The sequence below is a fragment of the Rhinolophus hipposideros genome, assembly GCF_964194185.1.
Source record: "Rhinolophus hipposideros genome assembly, chromosome: 21".
NCBI classification, from domain to species: domain Eukaryota; kingdom Metazoa; phylum Chordata; class Mammalia; order Chiroptera; family Rhinolophidae; genus Rhinolophus; species Rhinolophus hipposideros.
The window spans coordinates 37378877-37398972 of NC_138067.1; the positions used below are offsets into that span (position 1 = coordinate 37378877).

The 20096-nt window shown below is 46.3% G+C and overlaps 1 protein-coding gene across 6 annotated transcripts in view; it reads left to right on the forward strand.

Annotated features, from left to right (window-relative positions):
• The window catches only part of SIPA1L3 (signal induced proliferation associated 1 like 3), a 270995-nt gene that overhangs the window by 137206 nt on the left and 113693 nt on the right, over positions 1-20096 (forward strand). For all 6 annotated transcript variants that reach the window (XM_081031969.1, XM_081031970.1, XM_081031968.1 and 3 more), the window contains one exon: positions 838-905. The gene's annotated coding sequence lies outside the window, so the exon portion shown is untranslated. The remainder of the gene's footprint in view (positions 1-837; positions 906-20096) is intronic.

Genomic DNA, 20096 nt, shown 5'->3' on the forward strand with positions numbered 1-20096 from the left:
CATATAGGGAGAGAGAGTTATTATTTAATGGCCATTAAATATAGGAAGGTTCTGGGTTGTCCTCTCAGGTCTCATCTCCCTGACTTAGTGCCTGGCCTGTGCACTGAAAAGGGATGACGAACTATGCAGACAATGGCCTGAAGACATTCATTCGTCCATGAAATATCCATTCAAATATGAACAACTATACTAAATATTCAAAAACATAAATTAATAATGTAAAGTTTCCATGAAATATCCATTTAAATAATGAACAACCGTACCAAATATTCAAAAGCATAAATTAATAATGTAAAAGTTACAAGTCAAGTGCTGTTTCTCTGCCTCTCCTCACAATTGTCTTAAGGAAATGTCCTCTTAATGGCCTACCATCTGCTCTTGTCACCTCACTCACCCTGCGCCAGGCGCACAGGCCCCCTGCTCATCCTCAGATTCTCCACAGAAATATGCGCGCCCCAGGTCCTTTGCACTGCCCGTTCCAGCAGCCCAGAAGGCTCTTTCGCACATAGTCACACAGTCCGTGGTCTCCTGTGTTCAGGTCTCTGTGCCCTCAGGTCTTCTCTAAGCGCTCTGTGAAGTGGCAGCCCCATCACTCTCCTCCTCAGCTGCCTGATTTTGTATTGTGTGTTTGTTTATTATCTTCCTCCCCTACTGGAATGTCTGCTCCCTGAGGACAGCAGCTTTGTCTTGGTCACTGGTGTCCCTACGGTGCCTGGCCCAGAGCAGGTTTTCGATAAATATTTGTTGAGGGAGTGAACTTGTGAATGACAGATGGATACGGTGGCAGGAAGGCTCGAGGTGGCCAAAGACATAACCTCATTTTCTTCCTCTCTGTAGATGCACAGCCTTTGACATCGGCTCTCCTGGGACCCTCAAGGAACACTAGCGTCCAGCGCGTACTGAGGGTGAGTACAGTCTGCCTGTTTGCTTACATCTTACAACTGGTACACCTAAGCCTCTTGATTAAAAGAAAAATGTAGTCAAAAGAGTATCCAGGGAGGGATGAAGTCTCCTTCGCTGTTCCTCCCTGCACCCACAAATCTAACGTCCCTCAGAGGTAATTGTGGTCAGTAGTTGGGTGGGTGTCCTGCCCAACTCCCTCCCATACATGAACATTCCTGGCTGTGTGTATTATTATTTTAGTTTGCTGTATAAAGAAAGAAGCCACGTTATATAGATGTTTCTGTAGCAGTTTCCCACTGTCCCCAACAGTACTGTACCTGGAGATCTTTGTTCATAACGTACATCAGTATGGCACGCTTCTTTTTTTTTTTTTTCAACTTTTCAAACGGAATTTTTCAAATTTACAGAAAGTAGCATTCACTCTTTGGTGTACAGTTTTTTGAGTTTAGACAAATGCATGCAGTTGTGTAACCGTCACCACAGTCATGATGTAGAATTGCTCCATCTCCCCCTGTGTGAATGTGCTGTTTCTCCACGGGCAAAAAAAATACAGTGTAGGTATCTCTACATAATTGAAGTATGTAAATATGGTAAATACCTGTAACAGAAAGATTTTAAATGTGTTATTTTGAGTTTCTGGTTTTTTGCTAGTGAACACCCTTTTTGTTTCTTTGAGATAGGTTCTAAGTGGGGGAGTGGGCCGCGGGTATGGGGCATTCCAGTTGGTAGGGGGGTGTTCCTCAGGGAGGGCACCAGCCTGTGTGGGCAAGATGCAAGGAGGGTGCTTGGTCTGATCCTCAAAGCACCAAGAGACCCTAATGGTGTGGAAAGTGCGAGAGTGGAAGATTCTGGCATCCATCTACTCGGGACGCAGGGAGTGTTGTTGGCTGAGTTACAGGGACTCGTCAGCAGACCTTGGGAACTAGAGTGAATCTAGACAGTAACTTCTCTCTTGGCCATTTAGTGGGTTCATCACATTCCTTCATTCTGGCCTAAGGCTCTGATTGGGTGCCAGGAGCTTGTTTGTGGGACAGTCTCTGGGGGGCAGATTTCCATCAAAGGATGCTTTTCAGCACAATTCTTTATGAACGTTTTTATTTTGAAAGAATTTCAGACCTACAAAAAAGTTGCAAAAATAGTAGAGTCCACATATACCCTTCACCCAGCTTCCCCTGGTCTAAATTACCACTGGTCTAAGCCTGTGAACTCAATGCCAGACTTTAGTCACATTTCACTAGTGTTTCCATTGATGTCCTTTTTCTGTTCTGAGATCCCACCCCAGACCCCATAATGCATTTAGTTGTCACGTGTCCTAATCCCCTCTGATCTGTAACGGTTCCTTAGTTTTTCCTTGTCTTTTGTGACTGACGCTTTGCAGGAGGACTGCTCTGTTATTTTGTATAACGTCTCAGTCTGGGTTTGTCTGGTGTTTTCTCAAGACTAGTTGGAGGTTATGCAGTACTTGGCAGAACACCTCAGAGGTCATGTGCCCTCCTCAGTGCACCATGCCGGGGGCCCAGTATGTCTGCGCATCTTATCACTGGTGACGTGAATCTGGGTCACTTAGTTAAGGTGCTGTCTGCTGGGTTTCTCCACTGTAAAATAACTGTTTTTCTCTTTGTCATTGATAGATATCTTGGGGGAGGTACTTTGAGAGTATACTTGTTTCTCCTCAGACTTCCTCCTGCTAACTTGGGCATGCATTGGTGAGGTGAATCTTGCCTGCAACAGTTTTTACTGCAGTATTTCCCTCATAGTGATTTCTGTATGTCCCTCATTCCTTCTACATTTATTCATTGTCCACATAATTAATTCTGTAAGGAAGACCTGTTCCTTCTTCCTCCTTTATTTCAGCTTTCAGTTTATTAACGTGCATACATATGGTTTCATAGATATTCATTTTAATCTAGCTCATTCCTTGTCTGCGTGGTAAAAGATCCCAAGTTATGAGTGAATTTCTAGTATTGCCTCTCAAACCTCAGGAGAACCAGCCTTTTTTTCCACACGGTAACCAGCACCTTAGGGAACTGGAAAGCAGAATGGGGTTTCGTTTGCTCCGGCATTTGGGTTTTTTCCTTTGCTCACCTTTCCTCAACAAATAAGCATTTGAGCACCTACTGGTGCTGGGGATTGAGGAATGATCAAAACAAACAAAATCCTTCCCGTAACATTCTCCTGGAGGATGAAAACAGATAAGCAGGTTAACGGAGGGCGAGTACTGCAGAGACGAGACAAGCAGGGAGGGGCCGGGCTGGGAGTCATCGGGGTGGTTTTAGACAAGATGAGCCCGACAGGTCCCCCTAAGGAGGCCCTGAGTGGGGGGAAAGAGGCAGGTGCCTGACCGCATTCTTCCACCGTCAGTGGGAGACCTAAATAAACGATTTCACTTTGGATCAGGGTTTCCAGATTCGGGATTCGTGGCAAACAGGAAAATGTGTTCCCTCTCTGAGGGGCAGCCCCTACTTCTCTGCAGCGCATGCAGCCCTGTGGAAATGCCAAGTATTGCTACATCTTCTGATGTTTTTTTCCCCCAATAGAAGACAACAGTAAGGAGTTCTTGCTAGTCCATTGAACCCAAATTGTGCTATGTCAGATCATTTTTAGGGGTGTGTGGATGAATATATTTTGTTTGTTTTATTATTTTATGTTAATTAAGTTACCTTTGTAGCAAAAGATTCCAATTTCGCAGTTTGATGGTAAGGTAGATTCCCTTTTAAATATATGCATATATATTTAAGTGCAAATATGGGTTGACTTAAAATATTAAGTAAATAATTACACAGGTAAGACATAGATGCAGCTGAAAAGGAAGGGCGGAACACAACTGAGCTTTGGTAAACACTGCCCTGGCTCGGCCTTCCACTCTTCCTCCTCTAAATATGGGTCTCAGCCGGGAACTTGAACTGAGGTTGGCAAATGATTGTATACCCACGGCCATTTGTGTCATGGTGGGTGCATTAGGCAGGAATGCTTACAGCTGCAAGAACAGACAACCCAGCTCCCAGCAGCTTAAACAAACGAGGATTGATTTCTCTCCCATCACAACAGACCTGGAGGTACTTGGCTGCCGACGTCGGTTCAGAGGCTGAGTGGTGTTCAGGCTGGAACCTCTGGTTCGCTTGGCCTTCTCCTCACGGTTGTGAGGTTGCCGCTGCAGCTCCAGCCAGATCCAGGAGGATGGGGTCAGCCCTAGCAGCACGTGGTTTTCACTCCTGGACTGCTTAAGTACTACCAGAATCCCCCCAGAAGGTTCCACTTACATCTCACTGGCCAAAAAGGGGTCACATGGCCCCCCTAACCCCAAGGAGGGTGGGAAATTTCATTTAGCTTTTCAGCCTCTCCTGAGGAGGAAGCAGAGAAGAAGGAAATTGAGAGTGTCAGTTGGGTTAGCAGCCAGCAGTATCTGGCTCCACAGAGGAAGAAAAACAGTAGTAATTAACATTAGTGGGTGCTGACTCTGTGCCAAGCCCTGCTGTAAGCACTGTACGTGCATGATCTCATTCAGTCTTTACCCCCAGCCTGTTAAGTTGCTGCTGTCATCTCCCCATAGCAATGACTTGGAAACTGAGGCACAGAGTGGTGAAGCCCCTTGCCACGTAGAGGAGCCGGGGTGGGAACCTTTGCAGTCTGTCTCCAGAGCCCTGGCCCTTGTCCACTATACTTTGTTGCTTCCTGAGAGGTCCTGGGTGCCCAGACGGCTAGCTATCTTGTCTCAGTTTAAATTCTTCCAGCAAGGGAGGAAGAGGGCAGCATATTTTGCTTTGGGGAAGTTTTGGTCATTAAAAATCTTTCTTGTGAATCACATCCGCTCCTGTAAACCACCTCTCACTGGTTCTGGTCTGGTACTGGTGAGCAGCACCGGCCCCTCGTCTTGCTGGCAGCCCTTCAGGGCTTGCAGGTGGCTGAGAAGACTTCTGCTGGCCTCCCTTCTCCAAACAAATTGTACCTGTGCTTTTAATTATACTTCCCTGTGGGAGGCTTCTGGCCTTGGGGTTCTTCCTTTCTTGAGGTTCTGCTGGTCCACTCAATACACTTAATATGCGCCTCCTCTGTGCCTGTCCCTGTCGTGCCGAGGTGTGGGTGTGAGAGCCCCATGCCTGCGTGGGCCCTGCGCTTGTGGGGCTCGTTGTCCAGTGAGGGAGGCAGGCCCTCACTGACAGCCCAGAGTGTTCAGGGCTGTAAGGAGAAAGACCAGGGGATGGTGGGAGCCCAGAGGAGGTGCCTAGCCCAGTTTAGGGGTCAGGGAGCACTCCAAGAAGCATCTTTGGGCCTTAGAGGAGGAATAGGCATATGTCAAGGAACAATTTTTCCTTTCTCCATCTCCCCTTCCTTAAGTGAAACTCATGACAAGTCTCCTTCCTGAATCTCCACTTCCTTCCTCTGTAAAATGAAGGCTTTGGACTTGGGTTTCCATCCTGGAGCGATCAGTACAGTTGACTCTTGAATGACACAGGTTTGAACTGAGTGGGTCCAGTTACACGTGGATTGTTGTCAATAAATCCTGTAAATGAATTTTTTCTTAAGATTTTCTTTTTACATTTTCTTTTCTCCAGCTTACTTTATTATAAGAATACAATATATAATACATATAACATACAAAATATGCATTAATTGACTATGTTATCTGTAAGGTTTCTGGTCAACAGAAGGCTATTAGTAGTTAAATTTGGGGGGAGTCAAAAGTTATACGTGGAGGGGCCGGCCCAGTGGCTCAGGTGGTTAGAGCTCCATGCTCCTAACTCCGAAGGCTGCCAGTTCGATTCCCACATGGGCCAGTGGGCTCTCAACCACACGGTTGCCGGTTCAACTCTTTGAGTCCCGCAAGATTGAACATGGCACCTTGAGCTGAGCTGCCGCTGAGCTCCCAGATGGCTCAGTTGGTTGGAGCTTCTCTCAAACCACAAAGTTGCCAGTTCGCCTCTCGCAAGGGATGGTGGGCTGTGCCCCCTGCAACTAGCAACGGCAACTGGACCTGGAGCTGAGCTGCGCCCTCCACAACTAAGACTGAAAGGACAACAACTTGAAGCTCAACGGCACCCTCCACAACTAAGATTGACACACTGTTCCCCAATAAAGTCCTCTTCCCCTTCCCCCCCAAAAAAAGTTATACGTGGATTTTTGACTGTGCAGGGGGTCAGTGCCCCCAACTTCCATGTTGTTCAGAGGTCACAGTATTTGGGAAAGTGCTGTAGGTAAACACCCCAAAGTGATAAGGGTGCTAATAGAGGAAGCCACAGGGCCGTGGGAGTCCAGAGGAGACTCCTGACCCCGACTTGGGTTTCAGGACAAGCTTCTCGAAGGAGGCGAAATCAAAACTGGTTGATGCAGTGACCAGGAGCACGGACTCTAGACTCTAGCTAACCTGGTTTTAAGCTTAGTCAGTGACGAGCCCCATGTGGGGAGCCGAACCCTGGGAGTTCGTTTCTCCTTAGGTGGTTTTGAGAATTACAAGGTGACTACGAGTCTCAAGTACTTGAACAGTGCCTGGCACAGAGGAGTCACATAATAGATGAGATGGTGGCTATGAAGTGGCGGTGGCTTACGCTCATTAGCCCTTCCTTACTGCATGCGAGAGGTTAGACAGCTTAGTCACCAGCCTGTCACATAGTGTTAGCAGCCCCTGTTGTGATTATTTACTCTCCAAATATGAGTGGTTACCGTATGCCCAAACCCGAGCTCGTGTGGTGCCTGGATAGGGAGGACCAGCTGTGGGAACAGGGCTTGTACAGCTGAGGCCTGGGCCAGAAATTTCATGGGAGAAGACAGGAGTTTCTTTGGTTTTTATTGGAAACTCACAGCTGTTGGACTCCTGGACCCCTTTCCATCTAGTCTTTGGGCCTCTCAGCACTGGCTTCTAGAATATGGGCTGACCTTGACCTCTGTGGCCAGAACGCATGGATGCTCTGCTCAGCCCATCAGCCAAGTTCCAAATTAGACCTGACAGTGTGATTTATTCTCTGGGATGGAGCCGGGACGGCAGAGTCCTATTGGGTGATTCCATGGGAAGGTTGTCAGCCCGAATTAGCCGAGGCCCTTCATGCAGCCTTGCTGTTCAGCTTTCTCCAGCTAACAGTTTTCCAGGGTGTTAGGGCTTCTAAGCAGCCTTTTCCTGTCCCCAGAGGTGGACACTTAGTTGTGATCCCTAAGGAACTGTGTTTGATGAGGACCTCTGAGGCAAGCTCTGTCTGAAAGGTGTCGGGGCTGGTGAATCCTCTGGGTCCTTTCATCTGCTGAGTCAGGAATGAAAAGTGGCAATTTCCCAGGGAGTACAGATGGTCCCAACTTAACAAAGGTTCGACTTAAGATTTTTCGATTTTACAGTGGTGCGAAAGCATTGAACATTCAGTAGAAACCGAACTTCAAATTTTGAGTTTTGATTTTTCCCCGAGCTGACAACATGAAGTAAGATCCTCTCTCACGATGCTGGGCAGCAGCAGAGAGATGATTTTGTCCAACTGTAGACTAATGTGTCTGAGCACATCTAAGGTAGGCTAGGCTGAGCTAGTTCTGTGGGTTAGTTGTATTAAGTGCATGTTTTACTTAACAATATTTTCAACTTGTGATGGGTTTATCGGGACGTGACCCTGTCAGAAGTCGAAGAGCCTCTGTAGTTGTTCCGTGCCCGCCTCTGTCATCCTTTCACTGAGGTCAGTGCCTCGCTCCTCGCCTCCCAGTCTGATCACCGTCACCTCTGCCTCTGAATGCCTTCATTCATCCACAGGACGGCCAGTGATAGACAAGGTTTTGCTGCAGTAACAAATTAATCCTGAAATCCTGTAAGTTGGGACACAACAAATGTCGATTTCTTACTTGTGACACAAGGCAAGTCGGGGGGCTTTACTTTGTACATCAGGGACCCAGGCTAACAGGAATTCCCTGTCATAAAGCCTTACGACTGGAACACACAGTCTCCAGCTCTGTCAGTATGGCCGAACAAGGGACTTAAAGGGTCACACAGCAGCACTGTGACACAGTTCACTTCCGCTCACACCTGGAACTCGTTGTGTGGCCTTGCCCAACTGCAAGGGGCTGGATATGGGGGTATGGGGGGCACGTGGGTATTCAGTGAGCAGTAAATATCCTGGCCACAAGAAACAGGTGTGGTATTTATTAAGCACCAACTGTGTGCTGGGCCTTCTAAGGGCTCATAGTTCAGTGGAGGAAACAGGAGCTAAGTAATTAATTACAGAAACAGCTGTGTAATTACATCTGTGCTAAGTGCCCCAGTGGAGGAGCCGTGAGAGCATATCAGAGGGGCCCTGGCGTGTTTGGGTTGGTTAGGACTTGTCTGTCATGAGGCCTGCCATTCGTGAGGAGGCCTGATGAATGAGTAGGCCTTAGTGGAAGGGGGAGAGTGTTCCCAGTAGAGGGAACAGCATCGGCAGAGTCCTGGACGTGGGGAGGACATGACTCTGCGAAGGAACTGGAAGGTGGTCAGCCTAACTGTAGGGTCATGAATGGGGGAGGTAGGTGGGGGCATATGACGCAGGCTCCACGTCACTTTGGGGAGGAGTTTGCTTTGGTAACACCGGCCTTTTGGAGCTGTTGAAAGGATTCAATGACCTCAGTCATTCTTTGAACAAATGTTGAGTTCCTACTCTTCAGCGGGCAGTGTTTTGGGTACTAGGGACACAGCAGTGAATAAGACAAATACATCCCTGCTTTCATGGCTGCCGTTCTACACGGGAGACAGGCAATAAACAAGAAAAACAAATAGGGTCATTTTACTTGGTGAATAAACTTATGACCAATAAATAGGACAATTTAACAGAAAACATGTAGTTTGGATGCTTTGGGTTTACAAGTAACAAAAAACCCATTTGTGCTGGCTTAAACTGTGAGGAGATGGGTGGACTCCCCAACTCCAAATCCAAGGGTTATTTGGGCTGCCTTCTAGGCTTGTGACATGCCAGCTCAACAGTGGCATCAAGGACCCAGATTTGTTCTGCCAACAGCTCTGCTATCTGTGATGCTGCCTTCACCTTAAGTTAAGGCAGGTCCCTTCCGGCGTCATAGGATGACAGTTAGGACACTGTGGGCAGTTACAGGGGGGAACAAACTTTTTCAAACTCTGTGTGCCCCAAGAATCTCCTGTAGCCCACTTTTATGGGCAGTGAATTATAGAGCCAGTGGGAAAGCAGGAAGGAGGTTGCTGCCAAAGTCCAGATGGGAAGTGGAGGACAGGACCAGGGCAGGGAGAGTGGAGGGTGAGAAGGGGCAGGTGAGGAGGTACCCTGGGCAGGGCTTGCTGACAGCATGGCCGACGGAAAGGACTGCTGAGCAGACATACACACACACACACACACACACACACACACACACACACACACACACACACGGTTATCCACCATGTATTGTGTCTTCCTCTTGTAAAAATCATGGTGTACGTTTGTACATGACAGCCTCTGAGAAATCTTGCAGGCAAGAAACCTGCTTCTTTGACTGTGGAGCCTTTTTATTTTCTAAACAAATTAACATGTTCTACAGAAAAAAATGGAAAAATTTTGTTTTAAAATTGATACTCCTTGTTGCTGCACATTAGTGTTACATGAGAGCTTTAAGAAACTCCAAGGTCTGGGCCCCACCCAGACCAATTCATTAGACTCACTGAGGGTAGGACCAGGCGTGGGATGTTTTTCTAAAGCTCCCAGATGTTTCCAGGGTGCGGCTGAGGGTGAGGACGACTACTTTATCGTGTCCTTGGGTGAGCTTCACATTGTAAAGCTGTATTGTTTGCTTGCATGTCTGATTATCCCAGTAATCCTTGTTGTTTAAAAAAAAGAAAGAACCCAGAATCCTCCAAGATAATCATTTTTGCCAGCTGGTATGTATCTTCCAGATTAAAAAAATATATATTTATACTAAAAAAAAAATACCTTATGTGTCCCAAAGCAAGGTGATTTCCCATCTTTCCAAAGAGAAGGTTTAAAAAAAGAAAGTAGGGGCCCACTTGAAATATTTAGGGATATAGATGATGTAATCAGCTGCCGATTTATATTTCTTAATTTATTAATTGTGTGATACTTTCAGAATCATGATATCAAAAATGTTGAATTCAAAATGGTGCCTATGTCCTCTCACATAGAAAACAATGTTTCTCTCTTCACAGCATCCTTATCATCATTAGAGTCACTTTTTCAGTCATTTACACATATTTCCGGAATGCTGCTTCTCCACATCCATCCGAAGTGTTTGTGATATGGCACTTCTTGAATCTGTGTATTATGTTGTCACTGGAAACTGTATCCCAAGCTTCGGGAACCCAGTCAGACATCATTAGGCAGGTGTTTTTAATTCCCCTTTCAGTTGTATATTGGTGATCTCTAAAGAGTAGCCACTAGCTTACTGTGTCACATTAAACAAACTTTGACTTTTTTTTTTTTAAGGACAGTTACTGAAATGGATAAATGAATAAATGTGAACATACAGAAGTGGTTATATAAGCACTTGTTTTTTGAGTCAGTCAGACTAATTGTTCCAGTATGAAGAGTAAATGACAGACAGTTCAGGAAAATTTAATTTTATCCCACACAGTGGCACTTTGCTTCAAAACTTTTCAGTATGGCCTTCCACACTCTTTTTTCAGTTTTCAAATTCTAATTTAAATGCCTCTCTATATGCAGTAAGTATTTTGTTTAAATTGAATGAATATTGCTTACAATTATTGTCCCTAGCTTGCATTTTAAAGGAATCTTTAAAGGGCCTGTTTAAGTGACTTCTAACACTTGGAATTGTGAAGTCAAGCCCTTGGGAATAGTTGCTAAATCTGTTATAATATATAATGCCCCCTTTTTTACTGTTTCCAAAAGTAGCCTCATGGAAGTCTTTAGATGCTAATATGTCTTTTCTAAACAGTATTTTGTTCAAAATAAAATAATACGAAAACTCTAAAAGACAACTATTATTTCTAAAGAGTATTTTGGGTGATGGGGGTATCTTGCTTTATATTTGGGTAGATCTTGTATTCAAAATAAATTAATCAGATTAAACACACAATTAGTTCAGTGGTGTTTGACCTTCCTGCCAGGAACAATAACCCATTGAACAGCCTGAGTTCTGGATTTTCCCAGCTTAATCTCGTTCATTTATTCATTCATTCATTTGTTCATTCAGCATCAGTTAATTTCTTGTGAGCTATCCTAAGAACTAGTATAGAGGACCGTAGTAATAATGGCCTGTGTTGGAATTCCAGCCCTCCACTTCTGTGTAACTGTGCCTCGGTTTCCCCTTTTATAAAATAGAGGTGATAACACTACCTGCCTCATAAAGTGGTTGTGGGGTTCAGGGATTTAATACCGATCTACAATCCCAGGTGGAATGTGATCCAAACAGACAGATTATCTTTGCTGCAAAAATACCAGTATGATGGGTGCTCCCCTAGACCCTGCCAAGCACAGGCTCCATATTACCTTTCTAGAATCCTAATTATCCAAAACACACCCAGCCTAAGAGGTTCAGAACGGGATCATGCAGCTGTATATGTAAAGCACTCAGCATAGTGCCTGGCACATAATAAATGCTGTGTAAATATTTCTATTTATTATTTAAAGTACCTTACCCTCCTTAATCATCATCATGGAAATGCAAATGGTAACCACAGTGAGATACCATTGTACACCCACGTTAGTTACTAAAAGACAACATGGGAGGAGATGAGGTCAGAGAATGACATGTGTGGCCTTGTGGGGACTGAGGCTTTCCCCCAAATGTACAGTGGGAGGGTTCTGAGCAGAGGAGGAACGTAATCTGACACACATTAACGAGACCTTCTGGCTGTGTGTGGAAGCCGCGGTAGGAGCCAGGAAATTGGGGAGGAAGCGACTGATATGTCCATGGTCCAGGCAGGAGACAGTTGGGAAGGGGGAATCCTAATCATATTTTGAAGGTGGAGTCAACAGTGTGAATGGATGTGGGGGTGAGAGAGAGGGTGGAGGATGATACCAGGGTTTGACATGACACCAGATAAATAGTGCAGGCATTGAGTTGTGCACCAGAGAGGAAGTTTACAAGTAGTTGAGGGTGATACGAAGAATCTAGAATACAGCTTTGGGTCTGTTGATTGTGAGATGCCTTTTGGATTGTTGTGAGCTGGCTCGGAGGCAGATAGCTATTCATATCTGGAGATTGGGGGAGAAGTCTAAGCTGGAGAAGGAAATGTAAGAGTCCTTCACAAAGCAATGGTATTTAGAGCCAGGGACCAGATGAGATCACCAAGGGAGGGGTGTGGATGGAGAAGAGACAAACTGTCCAGAGAGATGGTGAGGAATCAGGAGGCTGGGATGGCAGGTGCCAGGAGGAGGAAAGAGACCGGGAGAGCATGGAGCCCTGAGGTCAGGTAAGGCAGGAGGGAGATGAGGGCCAGGAGACGGCTGCTCGGTCGGTCATTATGAGGGACAAATGGCTGATCAGAGCGGGTTCAAGAGGGGGGGGGCTTTTTTTAAAGGGCAGTTTTTAGGTTACAGGAAATTAATCATAAAGTACAGAGAGTTCCACAAACTCCCTCTGTCCCCACCTCACATTCTCTATTATATCCTGTATTAGTGTGCTACATTTGTTACAACTGATGAACCAATATTGGTATATCTTTACTAACTGAAGTCCATAGCTTACATTAGAGTTCACTCTGTGTTTTACATTGTGTGGGTTTTGCCAAATATGTGACATTTATCCTCCATGACAGTATCATACAGAATAGTTCCGAAAGCTCCCCTATGCTCCACCTCATCCTTCCCCTCCCTCTTGTCCCCCGACAATCACTGATCTTTCTTCCTAGAGAGACAGTGCCTGTGTCCACATCCATAGCGACATGAGCTGTGTGAAGGTAGGGTCCCGTGGGTTTTGTTTGTTGCTATGTCTCTCATGCTCAGGCCGTGTCTGACACACGGGAATTGTGCAAGAAAAATGTGTCAGTCTTCTCAGATTGGGGCGGGGGGATTAGAACCAGAAAAGGCTCTTGGGATCAGAAGCTATCACTCTAAAGTCTGGCAAAAATGTGTCTGTCCTATGGACCTGGGCTTCTGTCCCCAGTGGGCTTTTATCTGTTCCGCCATAGATATTAGGAGAAAGGAATCACTGGAAGTAGAACCCATTCATCTGGGTAGCCCCCAAACAAACCATTTACCGAATGCCTGTGGGCAGGACTCACATAGCTTCCCCATCTGTGAAATGGGTTAATAATACTGACCTCATGGAGCTGTTGTGAGGAGTCAGTGAGATAATGCTGGAAAACCCTGTAGGTGTTTAATAAATGTGAGCTGTTGTTTAATGGTCTTATTACCATTATTCTGACTTCATGGCACTCACCATCCAGTGGGGGAGAGAGAGATATCAAATCATCAGTTAGATAGCCACATAATTTAACTGGTAATTAAACTCAAGAGAAAGTCCAGAGTGTCCTGAGAGAGAATAACAGGGTTGGAGGTGGGGGTCTCTCTCATGGCTGGGGTGGGGCTGGGAGGGTCAGAGAAGGCTTTTCTGAAGTGACCTGCAGGCCTACACTTGAGGGATAAATAGGAATTTGCGCAGGGCTGGGTTGGGGGGGGGGTGGTTGGACCCAGAGTAGAGCCTGTCCAAAGGCCCTGAGGTGTGCTGTAGACCAGAGGCCAGTGTGCCCTGAGCAGAGTGATGGGGCAAGGTCAGCTGGCCAGTCATACTGCACCTCGTGAGCCCTCATTAGAGATTTGGACTTTTTTCCCCACAGCCGCGGGGCACCGTGAAAGGGTTTAAAGAAGAGCAATGGATGACCCGCTTGTTTTTCTCACTAGTGCGTGTACTTTCTAGGCTGGGTGTCCCGACGCGCTTCCTTCCCCCTGGACAGTTTGTACCAAATGCTATGATACAGGCCAGCGTGAGGGTCAGAGACGGCGGCCTGCCCCTCGGCACCTTCAAGTGCTGGCTGTGCTGTCATCTGGCTACTCCGTCTGCAGGGTTGAAAGGAGCTTTACATAAGGAGAAGGTGCCCTGGTTCCAGACTCAGTATCTAGGAAAGAAGCAGCTTGCTGGTCCATCCCAGGCCACTAGGAGGCCTGCAAAACAGGTCACCACTACACTGCCTCTTGCTCAGAAAGGCTTGGGGCCTCACTGACTCATGATCCCTTCCTCTCAGAAGGGACCCCAGCCCACTTCCCAGAAGGATAACCTCATTTCCTCCCAGGCCTGGCACTGCCAACAGCACTTCCCCCCCTCCACAGTTCCCTATTTCTTTTATAACGTGCCAACCAATATACTTTTCTCAGTTCCCTCTTCTGGGCCAGGCCCTGGAAAGAGGCAGGACAGGGTGGGAAGGGGAGTATCCAGATTACCTGTGTCTTCTTAGCACTCACTGTACAGGAATGGCTGTTTTGTGGGGCGAGAGTTTATTGATGCCCTGTGCCCCAGCCCCTCAGCAAGGGCCCCCCTCCAGCCTGAGAATGGTGTCAGATTCCTGGGGTTTAGAGAGGCCCAGGTACTCTGAGACATTCCCCTGATCCTTCATCCTGGCTTCTCCTCTACTGGGGTAGCCCCTGCAGTTGGTGGGTGAGTAGAGGGCCTTGCTGGCCATCCCTCTGCTGTGCCCAAGGCTGCCCACTCCCAGAGCAAGGTGGGCCCTGACTCCATGGGGCAGGCGGGATGGGAGGACTTTCCAAGCACTTGGGGCCATTGTGTCTCAGGAAACCCAGAAAGCTTACTGTGACTTCTTAGCAGTGCCACCCAGGTGGTCAAGAGACTTTTACAGAGACTCTTAAACAGAAGGCTTCCCGTCCAGATCTGGTCCTTACTGCTAAGTATATTGTGGGTATTGACTCACATAATCCTCCCAGCACCCCTGTAAGGTAGGTACTGTCCAATTTTACAGATGAGGAAACTGAGGCACAGGTTAGTCAGGTCACTTGTCTGAGCCACACACCTAGGAAGTGGTGGAGCCAGGATTTGAACTCATGGCATCTGCCTTCGTAATCACTATGCGATACCCCCTTCCTGTTCACTCTTCCAACACACACTCACACACTCTCTCCTTATCATGTCACCCTGTTTATTATCTCCTTAATACTTACCATAATCAGTTTTGACTTGTGCATTGCCTGTCTACATCCTTAGCCTGTTGGCTCTTATTTGATAATCCAAAATACATCTTTTTGTTGCTATAAACCCAGCATCTAGAACAGTACCCAGGTACTGTGCACAGGAGCTGCTCAATACATATCTGTTGAATGAATGAACCAAAGTTGCTAGTGACAAGAATGTAGAGAAACTGGACCTCTCCTGCTTTGCTGCTGGGCCTGTCAAGTGGTCCAGCCGCTCCTGAATACAGACTGGCAGTTGCTTAAAAACTAAATATGCAACCCTCATGTAACCCAGCTATGGCACTATAGGGTATTTCTCCCAGAGAAGTAAGACTTATGTTCACACAAAAACCTGTACACAGTTGTTCATAGCAGCTTTATTCATTGTAGCCCAAAACTGGAAAGAGCCTACACGACCTTCAGCAGATGAAAGGTTAAACAAACTGGTACATCCATACTGTGGAATACTACTCAGCAGTAAAAGGGAACAAACTGTTGATACACGCAACAATTTCGATGAACCCTAGGAAATTACGCTGAGTGAAAAATGCCAGTCCCAAGTGGTTATATACAGGGTAATTCTATTCAGATAGCATTTTTAAATGGCAAAATTAACAAATGGAGAACAGATTGGTGGCTGTCAGGAGTTGGGAACAGGAGGTTACAGGGAGGTGGGTATGGTTATAAAAGGTCACCCAAGGTATCTTTGTGGTGATGGGACTGTTCAGATTTGCTTGTGATGGTGAATACCCAGTCTTACACATGTGATGAAATTGTACAGAACTAAATACACACACACACAAATGAGTGCGGGAAATGGGAATAAAATCAGCACACTACATCAATGTTAGTATCCTGGTTATGATGTTACACTATAATTTTGCAAAATGTTGCCATTTCGCAGACTGGGTAAAAAAAAAAAACATATATATATGTATATATATATATATATATATATATATATATGTATTGTAGCTTACAAGTGTATGTGAGTCTACAGTTATCTCAATAAAAATTTCTATTAAGAAAAAGTTGCCAGTAGGACTGGAGGCAAGAGAAGGGGCGAGTGGAGGGTGGCTGGGTCCGGAGAGGCCGGGATGATGGGCAGGGCAGAGTACAGGGCCTTGTTGGCCTTGAGGATGAGTTTAGAGTTGACCCTGAGGTCTGCCTCGGAAGGATTTCAGTCAGGGCTGCAGTTTTAAACGGTAACTCTGGCTGCTGAGGGATTGGGGTCAGAGACTCGTGCGAGAGAGAAGGCAAGGGGACCTGGCAGTGGAGAAAAGTGAACCTGCTGGAGAGCCTCTTAAGGGTACAGCCTCAGAAGGAGAGGGTCAGCAATGACTCCCGGAGCCTGACTTGCCTTTCCTCCCCCGTGTTTGGTCCCACAGTTTGGAGGGCTGGAAAGGGGCTTTGTGGACAAGGAAGGTGCCCTGGTTCCAGCCTCATCAATCGTGTGGAAAGAAATAGCTTCATAATCACTCACAGCCACCACAAGGCCCCAGGCACACATGGGCCTGTCATACCCCTCCCTGAGATCGAGAACTGGGGGGGAAAGAACAGGTGTTCAGTTAACTGTGTGTCATTGGCCAGCCTCTATGTCTTGTTTAGTGTGTAGGTTACACGTGTAAATTTGTGCCAGAATTCTTCACTGTACACTTAAAATGGGTACATTTTACTGTATGGAATTATACTTCAATGATTAAATAGAGACCATCAAATCATGTTAATAAAGTAGCTCACTCTGTGCCAGATTCCACACTAAGCACTTTATGTGCGTTAATTTATCTCTTTTCTCAAAACAGTTCTGTGACATGGGCACTTCTGTTTGTATTCTATAGATGAGGCAACTCAAGTGAAATCACTCGCCCAGGGTTCCCAGGGCTACCTGGTGGCAGAGCAGCGGTCGGCTCCCAGCACAGGCTGACTGATTCCAGAGTGCAGGTTCCTGTGACCTCCCCTTTGTCTCACTCGGGCCTTTCCTTTGGTTCTGAGGCAGTGATGATACAGTGCAGCCTGTGGGGCCTCCTCGCTGAGGTCCTCAGGCCATGTGCCGTTTCAGAGAGCCCGGCTACACTCAGATCTTAGGTTAGCCCTGATCCAGAAGGCCGACCTTTGATTCAGGAACAGAGCCGCTGCAGGAGAGCCAGGCTGGCCTTTCGTGTCCTGACTCTCATCCTCAGCGCCAGCCAGCTGGGGATTAACCTCCTGCTGTTAACGGGAGAAACAGAGCCTAGGAAACCCGTTGCAGCTAGGCACTTGTGATGAATGAGGGAGACAAAGTCATCCAGTGGATGCTTTCCTGAGCCCTTGTATGCAAAGGACAGCGCAGGTGACTGTTTCTGTGGATCACATATGTGGCGCCCTCTGGACAGGCAAGGGACGTGCAACTTGAGACCTGTAAACATTCTCCATACGTTCGTGTCTCTGATGCCCCATTTCCTTCCTGCAGAGATTTTCCCTTGTTTAGGATTCTTTTAGTTGCAGGTAACAAAACACTGACATTATCTGGCCAAATGGTAAAGACATTTAATGTATCTTGGAAGTCTAGAAGTGGGTGGGCGTAAGGTGGGGTAGGATCAGCAGCTCAGATGTCTATCATCAAAGACTCAGGTTCTCAGCAATAGCTTCATCCTAAAGCGCACGCGCGCACACGCGCCTTTTGGTCCCAAGATGGCTGCCGTTGACAATCAGGGCCACTTGCTTATCCACAGACATCAGGAGAGAGAAAAAAACCAGCCCCATCATAGGTTATAAGTGCTTCACTGATGATTGGTCCAGTTTAGGTCATGTGCCCCCCTTACCAGACCAATCAGATCCCCAGAGGAATACCATGGCCTGATTGCCTTTGACCAGTTGGGGTCCATCTCCCAGGGGAAGAGGGAAGTGGGTATTGAGTAGAGAACCAAATGCCTGCCACAGCGGAAAAGGCCTCCAAACTCAGTCCCTAACTGAGGCTCACTAAAGTAACAGATTGTGTCGGCACAACATATGTGGCACTTGAGAAAAAGTGTGTTTTTCTTTTGAAGAAGTAGTGATTTATGTCCAATTTCTGCCTTCTGCGTGTTCTCCCATCCGCACATAACCCCACAAATGGGGGCAAGTACTTGTTTGTTGATGGAAACAATGTATGTGTCGCCTGCCTTGTCACTGGGTAGGTTTTTGTTATTTTTTTCTTCTTCATCCTCTATCTATCTTCCCATTCCCTCCCCCACTCTGAGGTGTTTGTGGTGTGTCTGTGGCTATGTACATACCCTTGCCAAATATGTATTGAGATTTGAATAAAGAGCCTGCTTCCAGAAATGCTTTTGGGCTCCATCAGATCTCATTCTTTATTTTTCTTCTGTTTTCCACCAAGCATCATGTTTTAGAGATTAGCCACATTGCTCTGCGTGCTCCGGTGTGTTGTGTCTGCCCTCTGAATAGTTGTATGTGATGTGCATCCATCACTCCTCACATCTCTGGTCCCTGGGTGCTGGGTACCCAAGTCGCCCTCTGCTCCACACATGCAGGCAGCACTTCAGTGAGCACCCACATACCTGTGTCCTTCTGAACCCCTGGGCTTTATATCCAGGAGTCACGCTGTGGCAGGAGGTGAGCATTCTCTCTTCCCCCAGGGGTGACCAGGATGCTGTCCCCGAGACTGCTCTGGCCCACGCTGTCCCCAGAGTGCAGGAGGGTCCAGCTTTCCCATTGGCTCATCACCGCTTGCTGTTTCCCTCCTTCCTGATTGTGTCACATTGATGAAGTGGGGCCTGGGGTTTTAACGTTCTGATTACTAGTCTGGTTGAGCGCCTCTGAGTGGTTCCTTTAGAGATTAAATGAGACAAGAGGGCTCGCGAGGTCATGAACGGCAAATGCTGGAGCTGAATGGCCTGGGTTCAAATCCTGCCTCTGACATCTAACCTGACATCTAGCCTCTCTGAGTCCCAGAGTTGCCTTAAATAGAAAATGGAAATGATAATAATATTTATATCCTAAGATATTTTGAGGATTCAATGAGATAATATATAAAGTATTGAGGACATTATCTAGCATATGTGTAATATGAAAATATCAGCAATTATGATCAGTCATCATTACTGAGTGTTTTAAAGTTTCTAAAAATTCAAATATTCTCTCTTCATTTCATTCACATCTGAATGTTAGTCTATAGCAGTATTTCTGGCTTCTTTCTGGTGGTGTCTTAGGAACCACAAGATGTCTCAGTGAAACTTGTAAAAAGACAAATCAAGTCTGGATATACTCCTTTCTCCCACATTTGGAGTGGGGTGGTATATGTTCATTTCCATGTACGTGGTTTTATTTTTAATTTTTAAAAATGTGATGTGTGAGTTTTTAAAAATGTAAACATTATAAAAGTTTGCAAAGTAAAAATTGAAAGTCCTTTTTACCCTGCACCCACCCCGCAATCTCACTTTCCAGAGATAAATTAGCCATTGTAAACAATTTGCTGGGTCGGCCGTATTGTTAAGAGTATGGACTCTGGAGCCAGGTGACCTGGGCTTATTAAATCCTGTTTCCAGCACTTTTGGTCTCTGTTACCTAGCGTATTAGTTTTTGTTGCCGCCATAGCAAAGTACTACAGACTGGGCGATTTAAACAATAAAATTTATTTTCTGCAGTTCTGGAAGCCAGAAGTCCAAGATGAAGGTTCTGGCAGGGTTGGTTTCTTCTGAGGCCTCTCTTCTTGGCTTGCAGGCCTCTGTTGCTGCCTTCCCTCATCACCGCCTGTCCACATGGTCATCATACCTCTGTGCACACGTGCCCCAGAGGCCTCTCAGTGTCATGGACGCTAGTTAGGTTGGATTAGGGCATGCCCTCGTGGTCTCTTTACCTCTTTAAGGCCTCACATCCGAATATAGTCACATTTTGAGGCACTTAGGGTTAGGACTTCAACATGTGCGTTTGACATTCTGTGCCTCAGATTCCTCATCTGTAAAAGGGAGAGAGTAACTATCTGGACATACGATATATAGCATATATGTAAAGTGCTGGCACATGGTAAGTGCTATATATTCATATTTTCAGATAGTATCATTATTACTATTTACCAAACTTTTCCCCCTGGATATCATGTACTTTAAAAAAAACCAAAGTGACTCAATAATACTATTTCTCCACAGCTTTTTCACTTATCAGTATCTCTTGGGC